Source organism: Pan troglodytes, chromosome 16, assembly GCF_028858775.2.
Source record: "Pan troglodytes isolate AG18354 chromosome 16, NHGRI_mPanTro3-v2.0_pri, whole genome shotgun sequence".
NCBI classification, from domain to species: Eukaryota; Metazoa; Chordata; class Mammalia; order Primates; family Hominidae; genus Pan; species Pan troglodytes.
Genome location: NC_072414.2, coordinates 84984959 through 85006459, shown reverse-complemented (window position 1 = coordinate 85006459; position 21501 = coordinate 84984959). Strand labels below are relative to the sequence as shown.

Sequence of the window (21501 nt, the reverse complement as noted above, 5' to 3'; positions counted from 1 at the left end):
GACGCCCAGCTAATTTTTGTATTTTCAGTAGAGATGGGGTTTCACCATGTTGGCCAGGCTGGTCTCGATCTCCTGACCTCAGGTGATCTGCCCGCCTCAGCCTCCCAAAGTGCTGAGATTACAGGCGTGAGCCACCACATCTGGTCAGATTCATTCTTTCATTCAAGGGTTCCCAACAACCCTGTAAGTTATGATCATTATTATCACTATACCCATCGTACAGGTGAGGAAACAAGCTCACAGTAACCTGCCCAGGACCACACCACTGGTATGTTGCGACAACAGGACTTGGACCCAGGTCTTCCAAACCCAAATTTTCAACTCTTTCTGCTTCATCATACAGCCTTTCTGAAATATGTTCTATTAGTTAGAAATTCATTGTCCATGACTTTTTCCCTAAATACAAGCTTCTTCTCTGAACAAACCACAACTCTGCCCAGTTGAACAGTTAAGAGTGTCAGAAAACTCAGCAAACAGCTCCCCTCTCCAACTCTGAAAGCAGCATCTTAGCCAAGAGCCTATGCAGGGCCTGGGCCCTCGGGAAGTATATGTAATGTGGGGTGGGCCTCCTCTCTGTTTGCCTAGGACTCATGTAAAGTGTAGCCTCTGAGAAATGCTTGGGAGAGCTGCCTTTCTAGGCTGCTGGGACCAGATAGCATCATCATTTGATTCCTGGACTCAAATAAAAATAAATGCAGAGAACAGAAATCTGAACATCTCTAACAAAGCTATTTCAAAACAGAAAACTGAAGGTGACGGGGTGTTGTAACCCATCCATCAGCAGATCTTTACTGAGCACGCATGGGGAACCCAGCTCTCGATTAAGCCCTCAGGAGCCTTTATTAATGAAAAGTCCCATTTTCTGTGATGGGATCCATAGAAGCCCAAACCTCAGCACCACCTGATATACCCTGGTAACAAACCTGCACACGTGCCCCCTGAATCTACAATAAAAACGGAATTGTTTTCAAAGTCCCGTTTTCCAAACCCAAAGGACTTTTTCAGAGATAGCCTGTGAACAGATTTCAAAGGCAAACTGAGATTGAGGTAAACTGCAGCCTTGGGGCGTGGCTTTCGGTACAGACTATGGGAATTCAGGTCCAAGAGGCACTCAGCATGCTTTAGGGCTGTGGTCGCCTTGGGTGTCAGCTCTGGGCTGACAATGTTCGATTGTGAAGCCCCCCCAGGAGCAGTGGGGAGGTTTGGAAAATGCTGAGCAGCCTGCAGGGCAGCGAGCAGGGAAAAAAAGGTCCCCTCTGCTCTGCCAGGCCCTCTCCTGTTGCTTCCAGCCTTGGGCCAGGCTCACCCAAAGCCAGACCTGAGCTATGGCTAGGAGTGCATGATCCGTGCATGTCCTGTGCATGGCAGGTGAGCGCCTTTTGCAGATCATCAAGAAACTAGGGACCTCTTGGAGCTCTAGAATTTGCATAAAGATCATGACTGTCTTTGTAGCATAAGCTAAGATGCCTCTCCTAACATATTGAACCCAGAGGAGTTCCACACAATGTGTGTGTGCAGGTGAGAAGCTATGTACCTTATTTGTGAGTGAGAGTGTGTGTGTGTGTCCATGTTGATGTCCAGGGCCTTAGAGTTTTATTTAAGGAAACCCTGGGAGTAAAAACATGTTTCTTTGTGGGAAAGGGGCATGGTCATTAATTCGACACCGCACACTACTTACCAAGCACAGCGATAGGAAGATTTAATGAGATCATTTATGTGAAAGCACTTGGTAAGAGAAGATCCCTCAAGTGTCAAGGATTGTATTATGTTAACATGTTCTGATGATCAAGTGGAAAAAGTAGTAAATTACGGAAAGGAGAGATGAAAGTGTGGGAAAGGAATTCAGAAGCTAGGATTTGAAAGAGACATTTTAGGCAAAAAAATTGAGAGGGCCTGTAAAAAAAAAAAAAAAAAAAAAAGAGCCCCTTCCAGCTGCAGAGAGGGTTGGGAGCCATTTCCCTGAAGACACACCACCTGGCTCCCTGCAGCTATTTGTTGCAACCTCACACTTCCGGGATTGCTCTGATGCCCTTAACTTCAAGCGCAGAGACAAAGCTCCAGCTGAGATCCTGAGAACCAAAGGCAAAACTGAAGAGGGGGTTGATATCGTTCAGCAGCAGAACACGCAGAAACAAACAAATACACAAACCACACACCTTGGATTTAGCAGGAAATAACATAAGCCAACGGGAGACAAGAAAAGGACTGTAGTAATTTCCGATTGCTGCTTAACAAATTGCCACAGGTTTCCCAGATGAAAACAACCCCTTATTTATTCTCATTGGTCTGGAGGTCAGAAGTCTGAAGTCAAGGCATCAACAAGGCTGTGTTCCTCCTGGGGGTTCTCGGGGACAATCTGTTCCCTTGCCTTTTCCAGCTTCTAGGGGCCACCTGCATTCCTTGGCTTGTGACACCTTGTGGTGCCAAGCCCCAGTAGACTCCAATGGGGAGGACCCCATGTTCACAAGGCCAAAGAAGAGACCTGGAGCCAGTAAATAAGACACGGGGTTTTATCGAGAGCTTACAAACAGGGAAGAGAGTCCAGTGGCAGCAGGCTGGGCAGAAGAACTGCAAGCACTTATAAAAGGCATGCAGTCTATACAGCATTTTCACTTAGCGCCCTCCCCCAAACAATCTTCACCTGGCAACCTTCATTTTACCCAAAATAAAGGGCCTTGATCCCCTATACAGCCTGCATTCCATGGGCCAGGCCGGGGTCTCAGATGTTCCTCATAAATAAGGAATGGATCTCCAGGGTGGTCGCTACTCCCGGATTTCTTAGCCTGGGACTCTGAACACACATTCAGGTGCATCTGCCATACGGAGTGTATTAGTCTATTTTCACACTGCTATAAAGATACTACCGGAGACTGGGTAACTTATAAAGGAAAGAGGTTGAATTGACTCACAGTTCCACATGGCTGGAGAGGCCTCAGGAAACTTACAATCATGGTGGAAAGCAAAGGGGAAACAAGGCACGTCTACCATGGTAGCAGGAGAGAGAGGCCACAAAGGAGAAGTGCCACACTTTTAAACCATCAGGTCACATGAGAACTCACTATCATGAGAACAGCATGGGGGAAACTGCCCCCACAATCCAATCACCTCCACCAGGTCCCTCCCTCCACATGTGGGGACTACAATCCGAGATGAGATTTGGGTGGGGACCTAAAACCAAACCATATCAGAGGGTCATTGTTAGTGTACGCTCAAGTCAAGTTATCACCGTCAGGTGCGTTTATCATACACACCTTCCTCCATCTTCAAAGCCAACAGCATAGAATCTTCTAGTCTCTCTCTCTTACACACCTTCCTCCATCTTCAAAGCCAACAGCATAGCATCTTCTAGTCTCTCTCTCTTACACACCTTCCTCCATCTTCAAAGCCAACAGCATAGCATCTTCTAGTCTCTCTCTCTCTCTCTGTCTCTCTCTCTCTCTGTCTCTCTCTCTCTCTGTGCTTCCATCATCACAGCACCTTTTTCTTTCTTATAAGGACCCCTGTGATTACACCGGGCCCATCTTGCTAATCCAGGATAATTTCCCCATACGATTTCTAACTTAATCATATCAGCAAAGTCCCTTTTACTATGTGAAAAGTATCATATTCACAGGTTTCAGGGATTAGAACATGGACATTTTGGAGGGGACATTGTTCAGCCTACCACAGTGACTATCTCAGGCTATATAAATGAAGGTATTATGCTCAGGAAAAAGAAGGTGATGGAGTCTGTTCCTTTCTATCCTGGAGTCTGTGTTCACTCCTAGGGACTTCATCTTCAAAGGAATGGAGAGCACCTATTACAACGCAAACACGGTATTATTTTATTATAATATTAAATAAATGTTGGCGAAAGTGTCAGAAAACAAATCTTCCTACAGGTAGTTGGAAGCAGCATCAATTATTTTAAAAATTTTGCAGGGTAATCTGGCAACATACAGCAAAAGTTTCTCAGATGTTCATTTCTATTGATCTAGAGATTTTACTTCCGCAGATTTATCCTAAGGAAATAAACATGAACATGTGCAAAGATTTACTGACAAGGATATTCACCAAAGTACTTTCAAAGTCATAAGAAGAAAGTAAATTGGGAGGAAAAACTAACTTCCTCAAAGTTGAAATAAACTCTGGTACATTTGTTTTAAAATATATCTAAAACCTACTCAGCCATTCATCACGTTGCAGAGGAATATTTAACAACATGAAAAGAGGTTTTTGATATCCCAAGAAATGACCTAGCAGGTTATATGTCAGTGTGCAGAGTCTGTTTCTTATTTGCAAAATACAATCATATCAGTTTTAAGTTCCTACTGGAAACAGCACTCAACTAGGACAACGGGAGGATGGGTCATTGACAAAGGGGTAGGAGCAGGGAACTAAAAGGCCAGCACAGGAGCTCAAAGCTAGTAAGTAGCAAAGGGCCCAGGGCAGAAGCCACTGCAGGCACAACAGAGAAGTGTTAAGTAGGCTGCCCTGAGAGGGACAAATCAGCCCCAGGCAACTCCACAGGGAGGAATCAGGGACATAAACAACTTGACCTCTCTCCTCTGTCAGATCTGTGCCCTGAGCACCTCACTGTCTAAACCGAGCAGAAACCCAGGGACACAGAAGCCCCTGTGCAAGTGTGGCCCACTGTAGGTCAACCTCTTGGGCAGAAAGAAGGGGACACAACACCAGCACAACCACGTGTGTGGCACATGCATAAAACTAATGGAGGAAGAGCCATCAGAAGGTCAAAGGGGCTCATGTCTTGGCCGCTTACTCACAGGTGAATTTTCGTTTTCCTCTTCTTACCTTTCTGCATAGTCTATGATGGACGTATAGTACTTTTGGAATCACAGGTGAAAGCCACCCGTGTTGAAATAAATTCACAACCCATTATAGTATGCTCATGGTAGGGCAGTGAAGAAAACCAACACTGGCCCCACTGCAAGAGCTGGGGACATTTTTCTGGTGTGTGAGAGAGGAGGCTTAGCTATTTTCAACAATCCGAAAGTCAGTCCTATGGAGGAGGGATTACATTTGGTCTGCAGTTAGCCCAGGACCAAAAGGCAAAATGACAGGTTGGCAGATGCCAATCAGCCTGATTAAAGCTGCCTGGAAATAGTACATGTTTCCTCAAGCATTCCTGAGCTGTCTGGTCCTGAGGACAATTTAAGCAGAAGCCAGAAAACTTCCTGGTGGACATTCTGTAGAGGTACCTGAAGGATCAGATGGAGCTTTGTACTAGACAAACTTCCAAGTATCTTCTAGGACAAAAGAGAGTAAATTACTATTTTAAATTATATGACAATGGTGACTGTCATAATTTATTTAATAGTGCTTGCTCTGGTTTTAGGGGTGGAGCAAGGTGGGAAGGGGCGTTTAAGTGAATTCTTGTTATCTCAGACATTCAGCTCCAAGAAAAAGTCTCTCACGAAAAGTATACTGGTAAAAACACTTAGAAAACTCAAATTGGCATAACCAAACAGCCTAGATGCCAGGCTTGGCTGGATCCAGGCACTCAAATGACACATCAAGTCCTGATATTTCTCCACGTCTTGGCTCATTCCTTTATCAGGCTCTCTCTTATGGGGAAAGGGTGTCAACAGGATCACATCCCCACCACTCCAAGTCTAGTGCAAAAGACAATACCTATTTGTAAATTCTTGGGCCTCAAGTCATGAGATAAGCTCTATTTGAGCCTGGTTTGTTTATGGGTCAGCTATCTGTCCCTGAAATATTTACTTTGGCCAAAAGGATGCTACATTCTGGCCACCTCTGGTTCCTTCTGAATAATAGAGAGGAAATATGAAGCTGGCATTAAAAATAGCCTCATTTGGCCTGTAATCCCAGAACCTGGGGAGGCTAAGGCAGGTGGATTGCTTGATCCAGGAGTTCGAGACCAGCCTGGGCAACATGACTACCAAAAACCTAAAAATTATCCGGGCGTGGTGGTGCAAGCCTGCAGTCCTACCTATTCAGGAGGCTGAAGTGGGAGGATCTCTTGAGCCCAGGAGGTCAAGGCTGCAGTGAGCTGTGATCAAGCCACTACACTCCAGCCTGGGAGACAGAGTGAGACCTTATCTCAAAAAATAAATAAAAAATAAATTAGTAAAAGTTTCATTCTAAGTTCTGAATGTTTTTCCCTCTGTGTGGGAATTTGACTCAAGCTCTTTTCAGCTATTGGTCTTGTTCTTCAAATGAAATCGCAAGCAGAGCTACTCTATCTAGAATAACTCAGAGAGTGGGTTGCTAAGGAAAAATTCCCAAGTTGTTGATGCCACCGGAGAGGAAAGGAATAGCTTCAGGAATGCCACTCTGTGAGCACATCATGGATGCCTCGATTTCCCAACCTGGAGGCCAGCCCTTCTTGAAGTTCCATCTATTTGATATGAACAGGTGCCTCTTCTCCACCTAAAATGATTGTAATTCTCTGGCCAACTGAGAAATTTTCAGTGCAATAAATTCAGAGAATTCTTGACTATAGGATATTTCAGAGCCTTTAGTGTTTGAATGTGCATTGGGAATATCCAGAGGAAAACGCCAAGTGCAGAATTTCTAAACCTACTTGATCATGAAATCATCTGAAGCATCTCTCGGGACTAGTATTCCCCGTAACAAACTCGGGGACACGCTGCTCTAGGGGAGACAGTTTTTCTGACCCTGCCCTACCCTGCCCTGCCCATCATTTTCATCGGGATCACAAAGTAATAAAAGATTACTGAGAAAGGCAGGCTTTGTTCCTCCATCACCTCTCTGGAATGTTTAGAAATGAATATAATAACACAGAGATAAGACCCATCAAATCCCTGGCTTGTCAAAAGAAATCCTTTCTCCATCCAACCTGTTACATGGTTGCTGGAATCAAATTGCAAAAATCCTACACTAACTCCAGCTCCAGTCAGAGAAGAGACCACTGGTGGACTACCCCAAGAGGACTTTTGGCCGCCACGGGAACTCGCAGTCACCTCTGGCAAACCTCTGTCTGCAGCTGCAGAAGATCAATTCAGGCTCACATCTGTTCCCCAGACACCCCACACTCCACCCCAGCTTCCCTGTCCAACAAAGCCTGGCCAGGTTTTCACAGTTAATCCCTCCAGGCCCCCAGCTCATCTTCTCCCTTCTTACTCCTAAGAATTCTCAGAGATCAAAGCCAAAGTCTTGTTTGCATAACATTCCACAGAACACCTTAAATTCCCAGCTTGAAAGGAGGCTGAAAGAAGGTCACACATACTCTATTGTTGAAATACTTAAACAGCAAGACATGACCAAAGTGTTAACATATGAACCAGCATCATCTCTCTGGACTTTGGGGTCCTGTGAAGTGAGGGACTTCCCCCAGTAAGTCAAATATAAGCATCTGATGAGAAGTCAACTAGAATTCTCCTTGGAGGTCACTCTGAGTTGACTCAGGCGATATACTGATTCTGAGGTGGAAATTGAGAGCGACTGCCATGACCCAACGGGTCAGCCTTCAAATTCAAATGAGGCCTGAAATGTTCATTCCGGATGGCCCCTTGGATCCATTCAGTTCCCTGTTCTTCCTCCCCGCGGTCTTGGTTCACAAAATAATATGGCTTTTTAGAACAGAAAGGTCATCTAGTCTGGAGATTTTCAAACTTTCTGGCAGCAGCAAAAAAAAATTGCAGACACAATCTTACACGGGGCTCTAATTTAAAGCAAATAAATTTGGGGTCTCTGGAGGAGGGTAAGAGTGAGCATAGAAGGATTTTCACCTTCTCAGTCACCCCTCCACCATAGCAGCTTTGGGCTCCCACAGCTTGAAAAGTCCCTGATATTGTCCAATGCCTTCAGATTACACGAACGCTGAGGACCCAGAGAAGGAAAGGGAACTTCCCAGTCTCACGTGGTACACACTACAGAGCCCACTGAAATCCAGGTTTCAATTCCTGGGCAAAGCTATCTTCTCCTTCCAAACAGCTGATGCCACCACAATCAACCAAGTCTCCCTCCTGTGCTCCAAACCTTAAGTAATCATTGGAGCTCATACCTTTGCTTTTCACTTCAAAACAGTCTCCAACATGGTCAGTCCTACTTTCAGAATGTCCTTTTCGGTTCTCACCATCACCACCTTTCTCACTGAGAAACACCAGGGACCTGGCATCTGTCCCTCCTACCCTCAGCCCCCGTGCCCAGGCTCTGCAGTTGCTAGATCCTGTTTCCTAACCTTGGTTAACCATTAGAATCACCTAGGAGCTTATTAAAAATATAAATTCCTGGGCCCAGCACTAGACCTAATGAATCAGCATTTCCAAGCGTGGGTCCAAGAATCTGTGATTTAAATAAGTACCCCTAGATAATTGATGATTGGCTAGCTTTGGGAAGCATTACATTCAACGAGGTTGTGTTCCTTATTCATATCCATCACCCAAAGCAAAGGAATTTTCACATTAAATCACAGCCCTCTTTGCTGGTGTAACTTCTCTGGACACCTGTTTGGAATTATGGAGGGAATGGTCTCTGCAAAACCCTTCCCTCATGTATTCTAAAGACACAACCATAGACATGAGCAAAGATGTACCTGTTATGATGCTCACTGCTGCACTAAAGAATGGAAATGTTCACCAATGAGGGAATTGAGTCAATAAATTTTGGTATAAACATGCAATCTTATACATTTACTAAAAAATATTTAGAATATTAATAACATGCAAATATGTTCACATTCTATGAATATAAACACAACATGCTACAAGAGTCAATGTACGATAGGATTCTATTTTTTCATATGCATAAAATAACTAAAAAGAGAAACAAGAACATATTAATGATATCTCTAGAATGGTGGTGGGAATAGTGGCATTGTTTATTTCCTTACTTGTATTTCTTTCAGTCTTCCAAAATGGCTATACAGATCATGGATTTCAGCATCTATACAAAAAAAAGCTACCTTGAAACTATCTTGAGAGGAGAAAAAAAGAGCAAGTTAGAGGATCCAGATGATGGTTTAAGATGCGTAACTGTTTATAATCTTATCCATACCACTTAAAGTGACAAACAAGAGTTTTCTTGTTTTGCTGTTGTTATTGTTTTAAGTATAACTTCATAAAAGCTCTGGACAACAGGCAGGCATACCAGCCATAGGGTAGATATCATAAGAAATTCCTGGCATGCAGAAAGCTAATGGGGTCCCTAGATATTTGAGGAAAATCAATAATGTGAAGGAAGAGAATAAAAACAAAATATCTTAGTATGTAGGTAAAAGAGACAGGTTTTAAATAAGAAAGAAAACATATTTGAAGAACCTATCCAAAAATCTAACTTCCATCCATTGGGAGGAGAAAACAGAGAAAATGGGGAAAAGGGAGAAAAACAAAAGAACTAATGGGGGAGGAGGGGAATGGTCAATGGAGGAAACAGCATTCAGATTAAAATAGCCTACTGAGTAGATAATACAATAATAGTAAAGCTGAACTGTTTCAGAGCAAGACACTGAGCTAAATGGTTTACATGCAGTATGTATTTTCATCTTTGTAGCAACACTGTGAGTTCCCAACTCATAATTTCTCCCACAGTACAGATGAGAAAACTGTTTAGAGAGACTAAAATCACTTGCCCAAGTATAGACAGCTACTAATTAATGGAGCCATATGCTTGATGAAATTTTAGTACACCTAAGATATTCTAAGAACTTTCTTTCTTTTCCAGAAAGAAAAGTGCCTCATCTTTAAGAAATAAGAAATAGATAGAAATAAAACTCTTCTTCAGCAATACTGGATTTTAAAAGGGAAAAGATTTATTCACTCTGAAGAGAAACCAGACTGGATTTTAGAAAAAAGCACCAAAGTCACAGAGAAAATTATTTTGAACCTAGAATCCTATATGCAGCAAAAACAACCACTATAAAATGAAGACATTTTTAATCATTAAGTACTCAAAATGTTTGCATCCAGACTCTCACTGGAGAATGAGTCAAGAATTCTATAAATTAATTAATTAATTCCAAAACAGAAGGGTGTGGGATTTGAGAAATAATGGTTAACAAATCAATGAATAAAACATAATTTAGTCTAGATAAATACTGTAATATAATGCTAAAAGGAGAAGGGGAAAAAAAGGAAAAAGAAGGAAGATGGAGAGGAGAAGAAGGAGGAGGAGGAAAAGAAGAAATAAACCCCCGATAATTATAGCATGTAAGGGGATAAAAGCTGAGGAGGAAAGTAATAGTGTGCTAAAGTCAAAGAAGAAAAGATAAGAAAATTATGTTATTTATAAATAAATAATAATAAAGACAACATATGAAAATTTGTAGAAATATAGCTAAGGTATTTTTTAGAGAAAAATTTCTGAGTGTGTGTGTGCATGTGTATTGTGTGTGCCTGGGTGTGTGTATCACTCATTCATACACACACACACACATGCACACACAAACTTAATATTTAATTAACAAGGCCAGGCATGGTGGCTCACGCCTATAATCCCAGCACTTTGGGAGACCGAGATGGGCTGATTACTTGAGGTTGGGAGTTGGAGACCAGCCTGGCCAACATGGTGAAACCCTGCCTCTACTAAAAATACAAAAATTAGCCAGGTGTGGTAGTGGGCACCTGTAATCCCAGCTACTTGGGAGGCGGAGGTAGGAAAACCACTTGAACCCAGGAGTTGGAGGTTGTGATGAGCAAAAATTGTGCCACTACACTCCAGCCTGGGCAAAAGAGGGAGACTCCACCTCAAAAAAAAAAAAAAAAAAAAAAAAAATATATATATATATATATATATATATACACACACTTAATTAACAAGGCATGACATCAGTGGAAATAGTGGAGTAAGGACCTCTGAAAGTCTTCTCCTCCATTAAAGAAATAAAAATGCTGGTAGAAATTGTCAAAATCAGCATTTTCAGAACTGTGGAAGTTAACCAGCGGTTGCGGAAATCCATGAGGCATTTATTCAAGAAAATGGCTGAGTCTCAGTAAGAACAGCAAGCTTTGTGGCATTTTAACTTCCTGACTCCTTCTCTCTAGCCCCATAGTAGCTTTGAAAATTGACAGTCCTGCAGACAGTCCTGCAAACAGCCCTGAAAACCAGCAGCCTGACAGCCACTCCAAGGGATAAAATGAGGTTGAATGTTCTCCACAATCCCCTTCAGAGAAGTGTCATAATTTGTCATATCTGGCATTTTCCTGGAAAATCCCACCACCAGCATTTGTCTTTATTTGACCTGCCTCAGAGCTTGCTCAGTACAAACGGCATTTCCCTAAGCTTTTATCCAAAACAATCAGCAGCAATTGTGTAACACTGCAGCTGCCTGAGGCAGTGATATCAGTTAGGACAAACAACAACCAGAAACCAAAAAAAAAAAAAAAAAAAAAAGAAAGAAAAGCCAGGAGTCAGGTATCAATGGGGCTTTGGAAATGTCTGTCATTCCTGGGAACCTAAGAGGCCACATGCGTGCATAGGGCCGTGTGCATGCCGGGGGATATGCACGTGTTCAGTAAAGATCTGAGAAGTCTCTAAGCTCTCACATATGGACGACCCTGAGGCTCTGCACAAACAGAAGGTGAGGGCTAAGGCAGAGTTGCAAACTGCCTGTCTAAGGATTGAAGTGTGCTCCCAATACACATGTCACTAGCAGGCCTGCCCTAAGATAAATAAAGAGTGCCCCAAAGGCAGAAATGAAAGAGCATTAGACAGTAATGCAGATACATGTGAAGAAATAAAGAGCACTTATAAAGATAATGACATAAGTCAATAAGTAAATACAAAAGACAATGTACATTTAGTTTTTGTTTGTGAGTCATTTTGGCTCCTATCTGATTTAAAACACAACTAGAGGCCTGATGAGGTGGCTCAGGCCTGTAATCCCAGCACTTTGGGAGGCTGAGGTGGGCAGATCACGAGGTCAAGAGATTGAGACCATCCTGGCCAACATGGTGAAACCCCGTCTCTATTAAAAATACAAAAAAATTAGCCAGGCGTGGTGGCAGGCGCCTGTAGTCCCAGCTACTCAGGAGGCTGAGGCAGGAGAATCGCTTGAACCTGGGAGGTGGAGGTTGCAGTGAGCCGAGATCTCACCACTGCACTCCAGCCTGGCAACAGAGCGAGACTCCATCTCAAAAAAACAAAACAAACAAAAACAAAAACAAAAAAAAACCACACACAACTAGATAAAGTGGTCATTATAAACATTTTTATAAATTATAAAAGTATGCAGAAAGTTTAAAAAAGTGTATAAAAAGTGTATTAGTCTGTTCAAGCTGCCACAACAAAATACCACAGACTGGATGGCGTAAACAACAGAAATCTATTTATCCCAGTTCTGGGTACTGGGAAGTTCAAGATCAAGGTACCAGCTGATGCAGTTTCTGGAAAGGACTCTCTTCCTAGATTGCAGATGGCCACCTCCTTATTTTATCCTCACGTGGCTGCAAGACAGAGTGCTGGAGTTTCTTCCTCTTCTCAAAAGGGCACCAGCACCATTAAATTACATCTCTACACTTTTGACCTCATTTAACCTTTATCACTTCCTCACAGGCTCTACCTCCAAATACAGGGGATTAGAGCTTCAACATATGAATGGGGGCAGGGAGACACAAACATTCAGTCCCTAACAAAAAGTTTATAAATTATAAAGGTATACAAAAAGTTTATCTTAAAGGTGATTATACGGTACATTATTATTAACTATAGTCACTGTGCTGTGCATTTGATCTCCAGAATGTATTCATCTCATAACTAGAAGTTTGTGCCCTTTGACCAGCATCTCCCCATTTCCCCCCACACCCTGTCCCCTGATAACCACCACTCTACTCTGTGCTCCTATGACTTCAACTCTTCTAGATTTCACATATAAGTGAGATCATGCAGTATTTCTCTATCTGTCTGGCTGATGAGAACACATGGATGCATGGTGGGGGAAACGATCACACTGGGGCCTCCTGGAGGGTGGAGGGTGGGAGGAGGGAGAGGATCAGGAAAAATAACTAATGGATACTAGGCTTAATACCTGGGTAATGAAATAATGTGTACAAAAGACCACCATGACATGAGTTTACCTATATCACAAACCTGCACATGTACCCCTGAACTGAAAATAAAAGTTAATAAATAAATACAAATTTGGTAAGAGAGATATCAAGTATGCTCACACACACAAAAAGGTAACTACGTTAGATGATGAATACGTTAATTAGCTTGATTGTAGTAATCATTTCACAATATATATGTATTGTAAAACATCACATTGTACACTTTAAATATATAATTTGTATCTGTCGATTATGCCTCAATAAAGCTGGAAAACAAGATGATTATAAATGTGCTATGTTGAGCACATAGTGTATGTAATTTGTAATAATAACAGCATAAAGAAGGAAGAAGGAATGGAAATATCTCAGAGCATACACACAAATGAGATTAAGTTGGTATTAATCTGAACTATATTGTTATAAATTAAAATGTTAATGATAAGCACAGAGCAACCACTAAGAAAATAACCTAAAAAATACGTAGTGAAAGAGATAAGGGAATTAAATGGTGCATCAGGATATACTGATTTAACACATCAATAGAAAAATGACCACAGAATGTAAACAAATATTCAAAAAATGAAAATAAATAATGGAAAATAAATATACAAAAAGATGATCAACCACCCTACTAAATGGAGAAATATTACTGTAAATGGTGGGGTATTTTTAATCCATCAAATCAGCAAAAATTAAAGTCGGTGTTGCCAAACTATGCTAAAATTAGTGCCCTGGTATGCTGAATGTGGGAGTGAAAATTGGTGTAGCCTTTGGGGAAGGCGTTTTGGCTGAGTCCATCAAAATTTAAAATGTACGTGCTCTTCGACCCAGCAAGACCACTTCCAGAAAGATATCCGTTTATGCATGCCCAGGGTCGAGTGTGAGAATGTGACCTTGAGCAAAACACATGTCTGAATATAGGGTATTTTGGTCTTTAAAAAAAACCTGATAGTTGATTAAAATGATAAATGTAAAAATACTTTATATAATCTTGAGTCTTATAAAAACACACCAATCACTATACCTCCTTTTGTCTTTTTGTAGCTAGTAGAAGAATTTTTGTGGGGAGAGATTCACTTACTTTGAGAAAATGTGAAGACACTTTGCCAAAACAGAGCCGAGCTTCTAGGATCTAAAAGTGGGCAGGAAAAGATGCTGCTTCACACAGAGAAGAAGGAAGAAGAAAGGAAAGGAGAGATAAGAGAGGCTGCATGCTTTATGATGTGTCCTTTTTCCAAGACTGTGCACCCCCTCATTCTCCAAATAACTGTCAATAACATTAATAAATTCATCAGGAATTGTGGATCCACTATATTTAATCTCTATGTCCCAAATCAGTCCTTATGTATCCCCAGGGTGTAAGCCCATTCCCCCAACACGCACTGCTCCGTGACTCTCCCACACAGACATTCTTCCCCACTTAGCTAACAATCTTTTACCTACATGGAGTTACCGTTGGTAAGATTGTTCCAGTGACACATATATTGGTATAAACATTTTTAAATCAATATCAAAGGAAAAGCTTTATGATTTTTTGGATTTGTCAATAATTTCTTGGTTAAGACATCAAGAGCACAGACAACAAAATTCAACAAAAGCAAAAACAGAGAAGAGAGACTGCTTCAAACTGAAAAACTGTTCATCAAAAGACATAATCAAAATAATGAAATGGGAGAAAACATTTACAAATCACATAGATGATAACAGATTAATATTTAGAATATGCCAGGCGCTCACGCCTGTAATCCCAGGACTTTGGGAGGCTGAGGCAGGCAGATCACAAGGTCAGGAAATCGAGACCACCCTGGCCAACATGGAGAAACCTCGTCTCTACTAAAATACAAAAAATTAGCCAGGTGTGATGGTGCGCACCTGTAGTCCCAGCTACTCAGGAGGCTGAGGCAGGGGAATCACTTGAACCCGGGAAGCGGAGGTTGCAGTGAGCCGAGATCGTGCCACTACACTCCAACCTGGCGACACAGCGAGACCCCATCTCAAAAAAAAAAAAAAAAGCCGGGCGCAGTGGCTCATGCCTGTAATCCTAGCACTTTGGGAGGCTAAGGCAGGCAGATCATGAGGTCAGGAGATGGAGACCATCCTGGCTAACAAGGTGAAACCCCGTCTCTACTAAAAATACAAAAATTAGCTGGGCGTGGTGGCGGGCACCTGTAGTCCCAGCTACTCAGGAGGCTGAGGCAGGAGAATGGCGTGAACCCAGGAGTCAGAGTTTGCAGTGAGCCGAGATTATGCCACTGCACTCCAGCCTGGGCAACACAGCGAGACTCCGCCTCAAAAAAAAAAAAAAATTACAACATATCAAGAATTCCTACAACTCAACATAAAAAATCGAATAACCCAATTTAAACAAAGGACTTGAATAGACATTTTTCCAAAGGTGATATACAAATGGCCAACAAGCATATGAAAAGATGCTCAACACCACTAATCATCAGAGAAATGCAAATCAAAACCATGATGAGATATTGCCTCATACCCATTAGGATGGCTACTATAAAAAAAAGTGTTTGTGGTGGTGTGGGAAAGTTGGGACTCTTGTGTACCATTGGTGGGATTATAAAATAGTGCAGCTGCTGTGGACAGTACAGAGGTTCCTCAAAAAATTAAAAATAGAACTACCATATGATCCAGCAATCCCACTCCTGGGTATATACCCAAAGGAATTGAAAGCAGGGTCTCAAAGGGATATTTGTATACCCATGTTCATAGAGGCACTGTTCACAAGAGACAAGAGGTGGAAGCAACCAAAACATCTGTCAATGTATAAATACATAAACAAAATGTGGTATTACACACAATGGAATACTTCCTTAAAAAGGAAGAAAATCTCATTACATGCTACAACCTGGATGAACACTGAGGACATTATGGTAAGTTAAATAAGATCATCACAAAAGGACAAATTCTATATGATTCCACCTATATAAAGCCTCTAAAGCAGTCAGATTCCTAGACAGAGAAAGTCGAATGCTGGCTGGGGGAAAAAGGACAAAAAGAGTTGTTGTCTAATGGGTACAGATTTTTTTTTTTTTAGACCGCTGGAGTGTGTGATCTCGACTCACCGTGACCGCCACCTCCCGGGTTCAAGTGATTCTTCTGCTTCAGTCTCCTGAGTAGCTGGGATTACAGGCACCCACCACTACACTCGGCTAATTTGTGTATTTTTAGTAGAGATGGGGTTTCACCATGTTGGCCAGGCTGGTCTCAAAGTGATCCGCCCGCCTCAGCCTCCCAAAGTGCTGGGATTACAGGCGTGAGCCACCGCGCTCGGCCAGGTACAGAATTTGAGTTCTACAAGATGAGATAGTTCTGGAGATCTCTTTCATAGCAATGCAGATATACTAAACGCTACTGAACTGTATACTTAAAAATGGTTAAGAAATGTTAAGATGGTAACATTTATGATATATGGTTTTAACCACAATTTAAAAAATATAACAAAAGATGCTCTTCTGATGTAGAAGGACTTTTTCTTGACTTTATGTGCTAGTGAATTCTTAAGAGCTGTAGCTAATTAACATTGGCTTGACAGGATGCTCACAGATATGCCATTGCTGGGGGACTCTGGGAAAAAGTCCTTGGCTTTGATCCACAAGGTACAAGAAGGTAATCTGTCCCTCGGAGAACTGTGTAATGCCAGCTTTCATCCTCACTGCAGCTGGCTGGAGCTAGATCGATGCTGGACCTTCAGTGGATCACAGAACCTTTCTGAGGTTGGGATAATAATGTAATACAATGAAATAATGTAGGTAACCTGCTCAGCCTCATGCCTAGCACAGAGAAGGTGCTCAGGAAAGGCCGGGCGTGGTGGCTCACGCCTGTAATCCCAGCACTTTGGGAGGCAGAGGCGGGCGGATCACGAGGTCAGGAGATCGAGACCATCCTGGCTAACACAGTGAAACCCCGTCTCTACTAAAAATACAAAAAAATTAGCCAGGCGTGGTGATGGGCACCTGTAGTCCCAGCTACTCCGGAGGCTGAGGCAGGAGAATGGCGTGAACCCGGGAGGCGGAGGTTGCAGTGAGCCGAGATTGCGCCACTGCATTCCAGCCTGGGCAACAGAGCGAGACTCCGTCTCAAAAATAAATAAATAAATAAAATAAAATAGAAGGTGCTCAGGAAAATAAAAATTCACTTAGCCAATCAGTGTGAGAAGAAGCAACCTGTCCCTCTCAGCACCAGTGTCAAAAGGAAAAGACTCTCAGAGAAATTAATGCAGGAATGCAGGAATTAATTCATCGATCATGGAATCTGTGTGTGGGGAGGGTGAGAGGGGCAGAGAAGAGTAGAAAGAGGAGGAGGAAAAGGAGCAGAGGAAGGTAAGGGGAAGGAGAGGAGGGAGAAGAAAGAAGTTCAAAAACCAAGGAATCACAATTCACGGAGCATTTCCATAGCACCTCCCCGAGCGCCAGGTACTGCTCTAAATGCCTCGCGGATATACCTCATTTAATTATCACAGTAATTCCATGAGGCAGGGACTCTACGTCCATTTCCCGGGCTGATAAACTGAGATATAGAGTACTTAGGTAACCTACCCGAGATGCACACAGAGCCAGAGCTTAAACCCCTTCTCGCTATTTCCAGAGTCAGGTTCTTCGCCACTTCACCATCCTGCATGTCAGGAAAATGAAATATGAAGAAAATTGCCAATTCTTCCATTGTTCTACTAGAAGATAACTGAGCCACTGACTGAGGCTTTCCTGTGCCCACTAGCTCACTGCCCTGACTGCATTTTATTGGAAATTTCAGCTAACTCTCACCACCTCCCACTAAACCACTTTCCTGAGGGCAGAAATCCATCTTCCAGCTGTGAATCAGGATCTGCCACAGGAAACCCCTGCCTGCCTCCTAACACCTGCCATTCATTAGACGCTGAATCTGGTAGGGCTGTCCTGGGATCTGAAGGTCTTCAGATCGCCAGGGCCACGTTTCTGGGAGGCTGGTGCATTTGGAACCGCCCTATCATTCTGGGAGGCCTCTGTGTCCCCAGCTGCACTGCGGAGTCGCTGTTAGACACTGCACACCTGCCCCGCACCCCAGATGCAGACTCCGTAATTCTTCAGGTCAGCCCCAGTTCATGCAACTGGATTTTCTCAATCAAAGGCATTTGCCAAGTGTTCAAGGATTATTACAGCGATTTGTTACACTGAGAAGACTTTTCATCTGGATACATTTGCAAGTCAAAGAAAACCGTTTCTTAGCTCACAGGTCTTAATCACTTTGTTAATCTTAAAGCAGCTGTGATCTTAAAATTCAGTGCTATCAGTAAAGACAATATAAAGAGACAAAGACAGACAGAGATAAAGACAGAAAGAGACTAATGTGGAAAACACATTTTAATTGTTTTAATTAAAATGTATTTTAGGCCAGGTACGGTGGCTCATGCCTATAATCTCAGCACTTTGGGAGGCTGAGGGAAGGGGGTATGGCTTGAGCCCAGAAGTTCAAGACCAGCCTGGGCAATGCACTTCTCTAGAGACCCATCTCTAGGGGGAAAAATAAAAATAAAAAATAAATAAAAATGTATTTGAAATAGAAAAAAAAGAGAAAATGTCCATAAGCAAATAGTGGAGGAAAAAAAAAGTCACCCTATTCAGAAACAACTACCTTTAGTGTTTTAATGTATACCCTTCCAGATATTTTTCTCTGCACATGTGTTTACATAAAAGTGAGATTATAGCTGCCACTTTTAACCTGCCTTTTCTCCTGCATATTATTATACCATTCTTCCAGCTTTCCATGCTTCTTGTCATTATTCTCACTGTACTTTACTGGAATTTTCCATCATGTTTTTTGACCCAAAAGTATTCTATAAAATGAACATATCCTACTTATTTTGCCAATCCTCTATTCTTGAACATTAGATTGAGTCCAATTTTTTCTCTCGTAAACAATTCTTTAATTATCTCAACATCTGAAACAAATGCCACTCATCTAAAAGACTGGAACTCAAGAAATACACTACCAGCAGCAGTCTGAAATCATAGGAAATCAACTCTTATTCTGAATTTCATTTTCTTTCTGGACTTTATATTTCTAAGTCCTTTTCTGTCACCAAACCATTTTACCCATCTAAGAACTCCCTCTCCTTACTCCTTCTCTCCATTCCTGGCTACTCATCTACCAGTTTTTCTGAAACAACTTCTTCTTTCCCTTTTATTAAGTGCACTTGTGCTATATCTGTTCCCTTGCTTTTATCCACTCACCCTCCGTACTATTGACTCATGCCACCCTTTGAAGCCTACTGCACAAAAGACACACGCAAAGCCCTGTGGGGATCAAAGGGTGAAAACAGAACATCCTGAGTCCCAAAGGAATTCAGAATCTAATTGGAGATGCAAGGTATATACACAGTGGTATGCTGATAAATTGGCTCTCTGAGGGGGAAAAGCCCTTGATGTATATAGGTTTGCCAACTTCCATGCTATAGAATATTCCCACCATGGCCAACTACCAATATGATGTAACTGAGCTGAAGGCTGGGAAGAGATGAGATGCACACAAACCAGCTGTGTGCAGGACACAACTACATGTACATGAAAAGCTATAATACATACATGTGTATATACACACACATATACACATACACATATGTGGGTACATGTACATGCATATGTATTTTAGCTTTTCATGGACATACAGTCATGTATATTCATACATAAAAATAGACAAGACCGTCAGAGCAGACATTTAGAAGTAGGCAATCATGTTATCATCATTATCATCATTATCAATACAGTAAAATGTATTGAGTGCTTACAATGCACCCAGTGCTGTGTTCAATGTTTTATACGCATTACTTTATAACTCTCCTATGAGAGGTGTTATTATTACCACCAATTTTACAACTCCACCCTTGCAAAGTGGGAGTCTTGAAGGAGATAATTTGCCCTTGGTCATTCAATGCAGTAAATGGCGAAGTCAGGATTAAATCAAGGTCCATCTGATTCCAGAGCCCAGGCTCTGATGACTTCCCTCTCCTGTTGCTTCAGGCCAGGGAGCCAGGCCTCAGGGCTTTGCACTGTGGACCCCAAGGGGCAGACCAGCCATGAATCCAAAGAGGTGAACTGGTGGTCCTATCAAGCCATGTGACCAAGGTTCTCAAATGCACCGTTCTCCAAGGTGCATTGCACCCGTTCTCCAAAGCGCTGTGAAGGCTGATTCCTAACACCCAAAATTTCCCTTCAGCTTACTGTATAATTTTATCTTCATTTAGTTCCCTCCTTTTCTTACCAAAAGCCTCCCTGGGTCTTTTCGTTTTTATTTTTAACTGTAACTTTTCTTGCGCTTATTTGTTTATAATTTGTCCCTGGAATTCTTTTTTAAAATTTCTACCTTGTTACTAATTTTCAGTGATAATTCTTTGTTATGAAAACTGGGAGACAAAGAACTTGTAGAACAAGAAGGAATGAATAAATGTAAAGAAGGCAGGTGATGAAACCATAAAAATTCTAGAAGATAACATCATAAAAACTCTTCTGGACATTGGCTTAGGCAAAGAATTCATGACTAACACCCCAAAAATAAATGCGACAAAAACAAAAAAATACATGGGAGCTAATTAAACTAAAAAGCTTCTGCACAGCAAAAGAAATAATCAGCAGAGTAAACAGACAACCCACAGAATGGGAGAAAACATCCACAAACTATGCATCCGACAAAGGACTAGAATCCAGAATGTAGAAGGAACTCAAACAAATCAGCAAGAAAAAAGCAAATAATCCCATCAAAAAGTCGGCAAAGGACATGAATAGACATTCCTCAAAAGAAAATATACAAAGAGCCAACAAAACATGAAAAAATGCTCAACTTCACTAATCATCAGGGAAATGCAAATTAAAACCACAATGAGATACCACCTTACTCCTGCAAGAATGGCCATAATTAAAAAGTCAAAAACAACAGATTGGATGTGGTGAAAAGGGGACACCGTTACACTGCTGGTGGGAATGTAAAGTAGTGCAACCACACTGTGGAAAACAGTTTAGTGATTCCTTAAAGATCTAAAAGTAGATCTACCTTTCGATCCAGCAATCCCACTACTGGGCATCTACCCAAAGGAAAAGAAGTCATTATATGAAAAAGCACATGCACACACATTTATAGCAGCACAATTCACGACTGCAAAGATATGGAACCAACCTACGTGCCATCAACCAACAAGTGAATACAGAACATGTGGTATATATATACCATTAGATACTACTCAGCCATAAAAAGGAATGAAATAATGTCTTTTGCAGCAACTTGGATGGAGCCGGAGACCATTATTCTAAGCGAAATAACTCAGGAACGGAAAACCAAATATTGTATGTTCTCACTTATAAGTGGGAGCTAAGCTATGAGGACGAAAAGGCTTAAGAATAATATAATGGACTTTGGGGACTCAGAGGGAAGGGTGGAAGGGGGTGAGGGATAAAAGACTGCACACTGGGTACACTGTATACTGCTCAGGTCGATGGGTGCACTAAAAACTATTGAAATAAAAAATAAAAACAGTTTTCAAGTA

At 41.9% G+C, this 21501-nt stretch overlaps 1 pseudogene across 1 annotated transcript; it reads right to left on the bottom strand.

The window, feature by feature from the left end:
* Positions 1-822: 822 nt before the first annotated feature.
* LOC100609672 (putative uncharacterized protein UNQ9370/PRO34162) lies at positions 823-1438 on the bottom strand (annotated as a pseudogene). Its single transcript, XR_008539282.1, has one exon. The product of XR_008539282.1 is annotated as a putative uncharacterized protein UNQ9370/PRO34162 (transcript).
* Between the last annotated feature and the right edge of the window lie 20063 nt (positions 1439-21501).